Source organism: Oncorhynchus tshawytscha, linkage group LG11, assembly GCF_018296145.1.
Source record: "Oncorhynchus tshawytscha isolate Ot180627B linkage group LG11, Otsh_v2.0, whole genome shotgun sequence".
NCBI lineage: Eukaryota > Metazoa > Chordata > Actinopteri > Salmoniformes > Salmonidae > Oncorhynchus > Oncorhynchus tshawytscha.
Genome location: NC_056439.1, coordinates 635,234 through 647,738, shown reverse-complemented (window position 1 = coordinate 647,738; position 12,505 = coordinate 635,234). Strand labels below are relative to the sequence as shown.

General features: G+C 43.9%; 1 pseudogene; it reads left to right on the top strand.

Moving 5' to 3' along the window:
- LOC112234749 overlaps positions 1–12,505 on the top strand; it is a 53,624-nt pseudogene that overhangs the window by 6,540 nt on the left and 34,579 nt on the right.

The window sequence follows — 12,505 nt, the reverse complement described above, 5'->3', positions numbered from 1 at the left end:
AGTCATTACCATCTGATATGCCAGATCCATTCCTTACCTTCTCTAGGGATCCTTTGCTTGGAAGGCTTTGGATTTCAGTAGCTGTGTGTATTTATATTCCCCTAGAAATTAACGTTTGGTCCGATGTCATATGAACCGTACCTTATTGGATTTCATAACTATCCACACAGGTTGCATTTCTATCGTGACAATCCTATTGGTGTTTTCAGTATGCAGTAATTCATATGCATGATTATGATGTTAGTGTTTGTATAACGTAGCTTTTCTATGGTATTGTCGGTAGATTTCAACTATTGGAGTAAAGCATGTTTATCATAAAATAGGTTTTTGGTTTCAAAGTATATTCTACATATTCTACACATTTGTGTATCACACACAGACTGTGGAGTTTTGAAACAAATCAGTTGTTGGATATTCGTTTGCGCTTTGTTATGGTTCACTTCGTCCAAAGTACCATTGTGGACCTAGTTTAACTGCATCACGGATATATATATAGCGAATGCAAAGCAAAGGGGATGGGGACATGCTTTGCTATTTTAACATCAGCTGTAAATGCTTAACACATTCTGAGGTTTTGAAATTCATCCCTCCATGACACACTGTAAGAAAGGTTTGGGCTATATTTATGCTGGATTGAGGACTAGCTAGCTAGCACAATATCATCATCATCATCATCATCACCGTGTTTGATGGCCACGGAGGGTTTATGTGTCTTGGCCTTTTGGTCAATTCCTCTTGTTGTTTTCACCACGTTTAACCCCTAAGTTAACCCTTTCATCTTCATGTCAGTGTTCACGCCCAGTAATGAACACTCCTGTTAGGACAGAGAATTGACTGTGAGAACAGAGTGGGAGAAAGGTTGTTAACTAGTATCTGAAGATATTGCACAACAAGGAATTACATTTCCTGTCCTGTCCCGATCCACACATGCTGAAATACTGAGACTTATTTGATTAATTATTTATATTTTTTAATGCATGTGTCTTCCCAAAGTTTCCATTTGTTTTGGATGGACACGTCCTCTTACTCTGCTAAAGCAGAACATGCTGAATTCCAGATGGCCATAAATGGCTGGCGCTCTCAGACCATAGCCTTAATGGATAATAGGGATTTCTTTCTCAGGGCTGTCTGTAATTGAGGGTCTGGCTACAACAGGAAGGGGACACAAGGGCTTCAATTAGCTCCACAATCCCCTGTGTTTGTAGTGTAGTCTGTCCCACTGTTCTGTTTGAGATTCCAGCCAGCACATCTGAACCAGGTGCAGGGTTGGCTCTATACCTCTCTGCCATCTGTCTAATGTGACTTTGTTTCTGTCTGACTACGTTTAACATGTGCAGAGCACTGAGTCAGGGCTGGTAGGACACACACCACACACAGACACACACACACACACCGAGTAACATCAAATAAAGGCATGAAAAGGCAACAATTGCCTGAGTCTGTTACTGGCATGTATGAACAAGTTGACACATCATTCTGTTGGTCAGCGAATTTCCCCCTAAAAGTTTTGTGTTTTCTTAATGTGTGTGAGAAACACCGCTGGACGTTCTAGATTCTATAGAATAAATGTCTGCAGCAGAAGTGACCATGAACAATACCTTAAAATGAATACTATTTACACCCTAAGTGTGCAAAATTCACATAGAAAATAGTCCAAATGGCTGCATTGTCTCCCTGTAGAGTTGTATTGCTGTATTGAAACAACATGTCATAAATAATGCGTTATGGGTAAGAAGAGAAAGAGCGAGGGGTCAGGGTATTTCCCCTGGGTGTTGGTCAGGAGTGTGGGTGTTGGGGGCGAGAGTGTAGAGACTTATTATAGTTTTAAAGCCCTAGCCAAATTTTTGAATGGGGACCCTATGTGACTGAGTGTAGAGACTGAATAGTATGTTGAGACCCTGACTGAATTCATTTGAATGAAGCTCTCCCCTCGTCCCTCACCTTGAGGGGAATGTAGTGATATAGCGTAGCATACTGTTAGCATAAACTTTATGTGTGAAGTGGTGATGAAGCGTTAGCATATCTCAGAGCGTTAGCATACCTCAAGACAAAGGGGATGATTGTGGACTACAGGAAAAAGAGGACTGGGCACACGCCCATTCTCATCGACGGGGCTGCAGTGGAGCAGGTTGAGAGCTTCAGGTTCCTTGGTGTCCACATCACCAACAAACTAACATGGTCCAAGCACACCAAGACAGTCGTGAAGCGGGCACGACAAAACCTATTCCCCCTCAGGAGACTGAAAAGATTTGGCATGGGTAATAAGATCCTCTAAAGGTTCTACAGCTGCACCATCTAGAGCATCCTGACTGGTTGCATCACTGCCTGGTATGGCAACTGCTCGGCCTCCGACCGCAAGGCACTACAGGGGTAGTGCGAATGGCCCAGTACATCACTGGGGCCAAGCTTCCTGCCATCCAGGACATCTATACCAGGCGGTGTCAGAGAAAGGCTCTAAATCAAATACCAGCCACCCTAGTCATGGACTGTTCTCTCTGCTACCGCACAACAGTGGTAGGAGCGCCAAGTCTAGGTCCAAGAGGCTTCTGAACAGCTTTTACCCCTAAGCCATAAGACTCCTGAACATCTAGTCAAATGGATACCCAGACTATTTGCATCGCTCTCCATACCACTGCCACTCTCTGTTGTCCCCACCCCTCTCCACACCACTGCCACTCTCTGTTGTCATCTATTGCTTTTTTTGAAACTGCACTGTTGGTTAGGGGCTCGTAAGTAAGCATTTCACCTGTAAGGTCTAAACCTGTTGTATTCAGCATATGTGATTAATGGGCAATCTTTGATTTGATTTGATTTGCCGAACTGTGTCACCCTGGCTACACTACAACAGCCCAGGACTTCCTGGGGCAAGTGAGCACATCTGTTGATCCAGGGGGTTCTGACAAGGAGAGCCAGGCAGGCTCAACTGGGTCCAGGCAGGCTGTACTGGCTCCAGGCAGGGTGGCGGTGGCTCTGGTCCTGGGTGTTTTGAAGGGAGAGACCAGAAGAGAGAGGGGGTTCAGCTGAGTCAGATACGGTGTGAAATGTGCCTTTTACTCTATGTGGTACCACACCTTTTACACTTTCTAGCTGCACACCAAAATGAATACGGAAGTGTCATTAATGAGTTGAATCCTTTCATCATTCAGATGAACATGTTTCCATTGAGGAAATAGTCCTGCAGATACATTGATAGTTTCAGCTGTCTTTAAACTTTTACTGCAGTGGGCTAAAGTTGCAGCTGTCTTTAACCTTTTAGGGTCATACAGAGTGATTCTTAGTAGTCTTAAACAAATCTACTTTGAAATAAAAGTATACACCTCACACATATGGTTATGGGCTTATCATCACAAAAGAAGACATCTGTACCATGTCAGATATAGAGTTGAAATGTGGGGTAGGAGGGGGGATTAGTGATGACTTCCCAGTGTCTCTGCATTGTTCAAGAAAGGGGTCAGCAGTTGCCACACTGCGGGAAGTCTTGTCTCTTGAAATGGACAGTGGCCACATTCCAAGTCCTGGTATCATATGCTGTCCTTTTTCAGTCAGGACCCCAGAGGGAGGCCCTGCGGAGTGCCTGTTTAACTTTTCACCCTTCGGGGAGATCCGATGGATGGTGGAATGTGTAAATCATCAGTCAGCCCTGAGGGGTAGCAATTAAAAAATGTAAATGCATTTTGGAAATGGTTGTTTAGAAACTGATGTCAATGTTATACAACAATAAGCAGACTGACTGAATCATAAGTGACAAACTCAGACAGGTTCCCTTCATTCAAGCCTTAATGTATTATTTGATGAGGGAATACCTTACCCCTTGAGGCCCATAAGGACCCAACCAGCCCACTGGTTCTGTTCTGAGGGGCGATTATAAGGTACTCTGATGGATAAAGTGAGCTGAGGTATAGACCTACTCCCTCATCTCCAGGCATATGGCCATGTAGAGAGATCCTCTTCGTTGAGTGATGGACTCAAGGAGGAGTTGTTAGAACAGGTTAGAACAGTTAGGGTTAGGAGGACGGGGTATTATTACCATCACTACACAGATAACTGATTATTGATCTAGTGTCAGCCCTCTGTCCCTTCACCTAATCCTGCTGAAAGACACAGCAAAGCCCTGACCTGGATTCTGCCTCGCTCAAAATGGCCACCTTTGAATGTTTCCTCAACACTGTTTTTGTTATTGTTGGCTACCCCTGTGTGATAATAGGTTTATGACAAGGTGCTTGGATGAAAGGCAGTGTCATTCTATCATAAAAGGCCAGATGTATTTTTCAATTTCCATATAGCCTCTTCAAAAGAAACTAGTCTAACGGCACAATGATTATTAGCCTCTGAGCTCTATCCCAATAATGAAGTTCAGTGTGTCAGTTGGGGTTACTCCTCTTCTGTCATCCATACAATCAGCACAACAATACGATCCCATCAGTACAACAATGCATTACAATCAGCACAACAATACAATACAATCAGCACAACAATACAATACAATCAGCACAACAATACAATACAATCAGCACAACAATACAATACAATACAATCAGCACAACAATACAATACAATCAGCACAACAAAACAATACAATACAATCAGCGTAACATACCATCCAATCAGCGTAACAATACAATCCAATCAGCGTAACAATGCGATCCAGTCAGCGTAACAATACAATTCAATCAGCATAACAATACCATCCAATCAGCGTAACAATACAATACAATCAAGCGTAACAATACGATCCAATCAGCGTAACAACACGATCCAATCAGCGTAACAATACGATCCAATCAGCACAATACAATCAGCGTAACAATATGATCCAATCGGCATAACAATACAATCCAATCGGCGTAACAATACGATCCAATCAGCGTAACAATACGATAACAATTTACACTCCTCCTGAACAGAGTCTTGCATCAGAGTTTTAAACTCATCCAGGTAGTTGGATATATATGGGAAGTCTACATCAGATTTCTTTAAGAGCGCTCATTAAGAAAATGATAGGCTAGTGAGTAGATAGTGAATATTAGCTTCCAGGCAAACTCTGCCAAGGTTAATACGTTATGCAAGAGGAGGTTGTGCCGTTTTAGTTTTCATAGTAATAGCGATGATAAAAATGTACATATATAGTCATGCTAATTGGTTGTATCTTGAAAATAGCCTCCCTGTGTTGAATAGAGTTGAATCATTCTCGGTTTTATAATCTGGTAGCTTCCCCTTTCACTCCAGGCTCCTGCTGCATGGGGAATGACAGTAGACCAGTGGCAGAGGTAATAGTGTTATGCGATTCAAGACTCCCGTCTCCTGCCACACACACAGACATACCTGGAAGTGAAGTTGGAACCCTAGTAGACAGGTGTATGGGACTGGGAGAGTTCCAGGACAGGTAGTATCCCCTTTCATAGTCCCCCACAGACCCCACTCACAACCCCCAGAGATCAAAGCCAATACTCAGATAGGAACGTTTGACTGCATTACAGCCCCCTGTTCTGTTCCAGAGGGGTAGAATGGCACTTTGTCAGAGGAGGGGAATTATGGGTCGCGGCCATTTTACACAGCAGGCACCATGACTTCCTAAGTGTGTGTTCGGATCTAACCTGTCAGCCATGTCAACAGCCGGCCAACGATTTACTGTCCCCTGGTGCCAGTCGAAGGTCTACCTACATGTATACTGTGACTGTGAGGCGGAGGCTTCTTCCTCTCCCTCTCTCTCGCTCTCTCCTTGCCTCCTGACACGGGGCAGATAGATTTATTGGGGTTGGGAGAGTGTTGGTGTTATGATGTCTGGCCCCTAGAGGTTATTCATGTCTGCTTCCATATGGCAAAGCTGTCTGCTGCTCCCCATACTTTCTTTTAAAACTGTCTTTATATTCTATACTTTACATTATATTCTACTCTCTCGCTGTCTGTTTAAAGATGTGTCACTTGCACACTTGTTCTGCACAGATGTAGGGTCTTAATTTGAGCCAGTTTGCCACAGCAGGAAAATAATCTTCCAGCAACGGGAAATGTAAATTATTTTCATAATTAATATACATTTTTGTTGGGGTGGATACATGTTTCATAAGGGAAAATTAAGTCTGACATTTCAGAGTGTAAATTACAAATTTCAGAAGCATTTTTCAAACTGCAAGTACACTACATGTTTTAAATGTCCTACATCACAGAAAAGTTATCCTGCAACAGGGGGATCAAATTAAGATCCCACATCTGTATGTCAGTATCTATCCTCTCTTTCATTTATATTTACATTTTAGTCATTTAGCAAATGCACCTTCCCTTTCCTCTCTCTCTTCTATCACTCCTTCCCTGTCTGAAAGGTTCTGTGAGAACTCACTAAGAATCTTGACACCACTTAGTCGTTTCATTTAGCTCCGTTATTAGAGCATGGCTCTTGCAATGCCAGGATAATGGGTTCGATTCCCGGGATCACCCATACGTTAAATGTATGCAAGCATGAGTGTAAGTAGCTTTGGATAAAAGTGTCTGCTAAATGGCATATAGACTGAGTGTGCAAAACATTAGGAACACCTTTCTAATATTGAGTTGCACCCCTCTTTCCCTCAGAACAGCGTTCCACAAGGATACTGGCCCATGCTGACTCTAATGCTTCACACAGTTGGCTGGATGTCCTCTGGGTGGTGGACCATTCTTGATACAGACGGGAAACTGTTGAGTGTGAAAAACCCAGCAGTGTGCCGTTCTTGACACACCAGTATGCCTGGCACCTAGTACCATACCCCATTCAAAGGCACTTAAATATGTTGTCTTGCCCATTCACCCTCTGAATGATACACAATCCATGTCTCAATTGTCTCTAGTCCTAGAAATCCTTAATTAACCTGTCTCCTCCCCTTCATCTACACTGATTGAAGTGGATTTAACAAGTGACATCAATAAGGGATCATAGCTTTCACCTGGATTTACCTGGTCAGTCTGTGTCATGGAAAGAGCAGGTGTTCTCAATGTTTTGTACACTCAGTGTTGTGTATGTATATGATTAAATGATTCATTTTGGCCAGTTGCCATGGGACAGTTAGGTTCGTTTTTTCCAAAATGATGCAATAAGCGCCAGTGGCACCATTGGGGGGTGACCCAGTCTCTCTGTCACCTTGTGATGTGCGGCATACTGCCTTTCCGACCCAGATCAGGTCACTGTTCTGGAGTCAGTGTTATTTTACAGTGCATGGCAGTGGCCAATAGGATCTATTAATTTGCCTGGCTCTTCAAATCCAAAATCCCAACCATGGGATCTTCGGAATGGCCCAGAGGAAACTGAGTTGAGCACACTGGCATTTGAGAATATACTTTCTGTACTGTAGCGCCAACGTTAAAAAAAGAGAAAGCTGTTGTAATTGAATATATTGTATAGAAATTCTGACCACATGTGAAATCTATGTTCACACAGGTGTTGTTGATGGTTTTGGCTGTAGGGACTGTAATAATAAGGGCCATAGGTAGCCGAGCGGTTAGAGTGTTGGGCTAGAAACCCAAAGGTCGCTGGTTTGAATTCCTGAGCTGACAAGGTGAAAAATCTAGCGATGTGCCCTTGTGCAAGGTACCTAACCCTTATTTGCTCCAGGGACGCCGTACTACCCTGACCCTGTAAAACAACCACAGGAGGTTGGTGGCACCTTAATTGGGGAGGACGGGCTCATAGTAATGGCTGTAACGGAACAAATGGAATGGTATCTAACTCATCAGACAAATGGTTTCCATGTGTTTGATCCCATTCCAGCCATTAATATGAGCTGTCCTCCCCAATATGAGCCGTCCTCCCCTCACCAGCCTCCTGTGAAAACAACACAGTTCACTGCACCTATCCGGTGTACTGTATGTGACAATAAAACATTATTATTTTTGTATATATGTGGTTGTTTTGCCTACTTTAGTTGATTGCAAATCACTCTGGATAAGGGAGTCTGCTAAATTGCTAAAATGTAAATTTCTGCAAGTTTATACCGGGCCATGTCGCAGAGTGCAATGTGACCCAGTATAAATAAAAAGAGGAATGAGGAAATGTAATAATCATGGTCCTCATTCCTGTCACTCAGCGGGGATATACTTACATGGGCTCCGCTTTCTGTTGCTCACCCTTGCATCATTCTCTTGGCTGTCAAAACCTCATTCTGACCAATGATATCCCCCCCCTCCTCTTGAGTCCCACCCACCATCCTAAGTATATCTATGTATGGCTATGAATACTGTAGCAATGTAAATAGGACCTGATGACCTGATGAAGAAGGTGGAATGAAAAGACACTAGGGGGGTTTTCTGTAGGGCTGCTGGTTGCTTTATGGATGGATTGCTGACCATGGTCGAGGTTGAAGATGACAAAGGTTAAAACAAGGGTATCTAATATCCCATAACTCTTTGCAACAATGGGACCTAGTTAGCTAAGGTGCTGGTAGTTAGCAATGGCGGACAGGCTCATTGTAATGGCTGGAATGGAATAATGGAACGGTATCAAACATATGGAAACCACGTTTGACTTCGTTCCATTTATGCCACTTTAGCCATTACAATGAGTCCGTCCTCCTATAGCTCCCCCACCAGCCTCCTCTGATGTACAGTCAGGAGATACAATCAAACATGTTTGGAATCGGAATGAACCTAACTGATGTCTCCATTATATCCTTAGTCATCGAGGCTCACAGGAGACCATCTTGAGAATCTTGGCAAATCCCCTGACAGGTCATTAAAATGACAGTGGTAAATTCATTTGACCTGTTAGCCACTAAAGTTACATGTTGTTGGAGCATAGGGGGGCAAGCTAGCTAGCTACCATGTGAGTTAGTTATCCAAAGATGGATGCACCGTAGGGAGCTCCATACCTGGAAAACATCTGGTCTTCTCACTCAGGTCTAAGAACATGAAAAATGTCCAGGAACCAACACTTAGCAGTGGCTGTGATATACTGGCTGTGCTTACTGCTTACTCAAACGATTAGCCTAGCATTAATAAATCACTCTAAGGACAAATTTATTAAGAGCCTGAAACAGGGGCTTTTCAAAATGCCTACGTCTTCTATAAAACATTTAATCTGATGGTGAGAACTAGTATTATTGTCAGTTTGAAACGCAAAAGAAATGTGAGCTGGGAGTGTGGTTGATATGTTAGTTGTAAAGATTGTAATAAATGAGTTCGTAAATCAGTTAGAGACATCAGAACCAGCAGGGACACCTGGTTCAGAGGGAATGTGGCCATTACTTAGCCTTACATACTCTATCCACGGTATTGCTCTCATAAATACCAAGAAAGGCGTCCCTCTCCACTTCTGCAAGATGCCTCAGTTCATTTAAATAGGCAGCAGCGCTGAGCACTAATCAGTCTATATATCATTTGAAATTGAGTTTTATACAAACACTGAAAGGCTACCACTCAGTTTCACTTTAGGTTTATCTGAATCAGTGCTATTGATGTGACCTTCTCTAATGGAAAGCAGAAAGTGTATAGTGTGCTTGACAACACACCACTGGATCCGTGTCTGGTGTGGTTGGATTCCATGCCAGGTCTGGACACGGTATCTGACAGGATTCACAAAAGGAGCCAGAAGAGGATTCCCTCCTCTGAGTTTGAGAAAGGAAAGCAGGCAGGGAGGGAGGCAGAGAGACATGCCAGAGCAGTGGGCTGTGGGCCACCCAGAGAGTGGCCTGCTGTCCCTTGTTCATCCTGGAGGGACAAAGCCAACATAGGGACAGAGAGATGGGGTGGGAGGGCACAGCTGTCACTCAGCTTCTTTTTCCGGAATCTGAAGCTCTGGCAGGAGTTCTCTGAGACACAGAGCGAGAGAGAGAGCGAGAGAGAGAGCGAGAGCGAGAGAGAGAATGGCTGACTGAAGTGTCACACCGGCCGGATCTGAAGCCCCCTATCTCACGGTCATGTCTATGGCTCTGATCATGTCCACCTGGGGGATGGAATGTGATATTAGTGTAATTGATTATACACAGACAGCTCAGATTGTAATGATATCACCTTGTCATTTTTTAAAGGGTATGTTTGTGTGCTTGTATCATCATTGTAGCAGGTGCTGATTTTGTTTTTGAGGCCTGCCTGCCAGCCAACTCTCTTGGACGACACACAAAATATATGGATGATGACGACATTGCCTTTGTCATAGTTGTCATAGCGTTTTCAAAGGCTCAGATATCACACAGCCAGGGCTTTGAGGTCCCCTCCACTGGCTGTGCGTCTATGTATAACATGATGTATGTACAGCGTCACAGCGATGTCATGGTGTCACAACGTATCTCTATCAGGTCTGGGAAATGGAGACATGGTTAGGGAAGACTTTACCTCAGCTCTTTTTTTCCAATTGACATCAGACAAAGTACACCATGTTAGAAATTGTATTTCTATGCAATGCTCAAGATAAAATAGCATTATTACATGTCTTGAGGGTAACAGTGTCAGAGCTGAAACCAGAAGCTGTCAGATAGGCTGCCAGTCTGGATGCCAGAGCGATAGTCTTTTTGTTGCTGACTATGTTCATACGATAATCCTATCTGACACACAATACAGGCTCACTAAGCTCAATATCAGCTCTGTGTAAACTGGGCAGCCTGCCTAGGAACACGTGGCTTTCTGAACAGAAACACTCCTTCAGATTCTGTGGGTTTGAGGAGATATGAGCAGAAAGGTATACAGGTTTTATAAATCAAGTTTCTCCCTTGATAAGTGATTATTATACTTTATGTGATGGACTGAGGTGTGACTAATGTGCCATGTAGCATTTAGTTTATGTGCACTGTACGTTATAGGTACAGTAACGGACGAAAGTCAACAGTCATTGCACTTCCCTTTTACATTTCAAAGATGCTCAAGAGGTGTTTGATATTTCCACTCAGGCTAAATGAAAATACACTTAACCAAACACTCAAATCTTATTTTGAAGTTAGCTGGCTCATCTTGTCTATCAATTGGCCACATGCGCACTCATCAAGCGTGGTGGAATTTGGGGCAGGCAAAGACAAACATGATGAATGCTTCCTGTATTTTTAGCCGGAGCTGTCAGAAACATGAGCATGGTCAAGGATAGACACCGTTAGGTGCTAGGGGCTCCTATGTCAAACTGGGACTCCATGGCTACTATACTATACATTTGGGGGATGGCTGGGGTGGGAGGGTGGCGGGTTCTGGTGTGTGTGTGTGTGTGTGTGTGTGTGTGTGTGTGTGTGTGTGTGTGTGTGTGTGTGTGTGTGTGTGTGTGTGTGTGTGTGTGTGTGTGTGTGTGTGTTGTGTGTGTGTGTGTGTGTGTGTGTGTGTGTGTGTGATTTGTGAACAAGTGGCCCTGATCCAATTGAATCAATCCCCCCAAAAATCCACTAGTTGGTATCAGTTCAATTCAATCCACCGTCATTGACATCCAGGCTTGACATGTGGGCGGAGTGTGGTTTGTCCCTGGCCCTGTTGTGTCTCGGTTATGGCCCGGCCGTGCCATGTTGACATGTGGGTTTGAGGAAGTGGCCCCATCTCCTCCCTCCAGTGTTTTCATTTCCCCAGTCACATAGCAGAACCCCACAGCTCCTTTCTCCCTCAGCCAGGCAAAACCCTAGGCTCATTGTATAAATGAACCAGATGCTCCATGCTCTTGTCCTCCATAAAGCCTAGTGAGAGTTTATTTCTTTAGTTAGCCTCCTCTCACAGGTTCTCTGTCACCCCTCAGAGGATTGGTTCTGCCCTCCTTTCCTTAGTGTTCTGTTATGTAGGGGTTCATATCCGAAGGGTCTTTTCTCCGCATTAATCTACCAAATTGACTCTGGTGCTGCAACCATCATGCTACAAGAGTGGATAATAATGATATGAATAACACATAATAATACATTGAATTTAGAGCCCCATTTCAAAAACCCCCACCAGGGTTTTTCATTCTGACACGGACCCCAAATCACCAATCCACAACCACAGAACCCCACAGCACTCCTCTTAGAGGGAGATCTCCCTCAGCCAGGCAAAACCACCGTATGTTGGCAACCACTATGCTATAGGCTAACACTAGCACTCCTCTGCTAAAGCCTAGTGAGAGGGAGATCAATAGTTAATATCACACAGCCTTTTCTCAGTCTACCTACCAAATCCACCACCATGTTGGCAACCACTATGCTACTAGGCTAACACTAGCACTCCTCTGCTAGAGGGAGATCAATGGTTAATATCACACGGTCTTTTCTCAGTCTACCTACCAAATCCACCACCGTATGTTGGCAACCACTATGCTACTAGGCTAACACTAGCACTCCTCTGCTAGAGGGAGATCAATGGTTAATTCACACAGCCTTTTCAGTCTACCTACCAAATCCACCACCGTATGTTGGCAACCACTATGCTACTAGGCTAACAAGCACTCCTCTTAGAGGGAGATCAATGGTTAATATCACACGGTCTTTTCTCAGTCTACCTACCAAATCCACCACCGTATGTTGGCAACCACTATGCTACTAGGCTAACACTAGCACTCCTCTGCTAGAGGGAGATCAATGGTTAATATCACACGGCCTTTTCTCAGTCT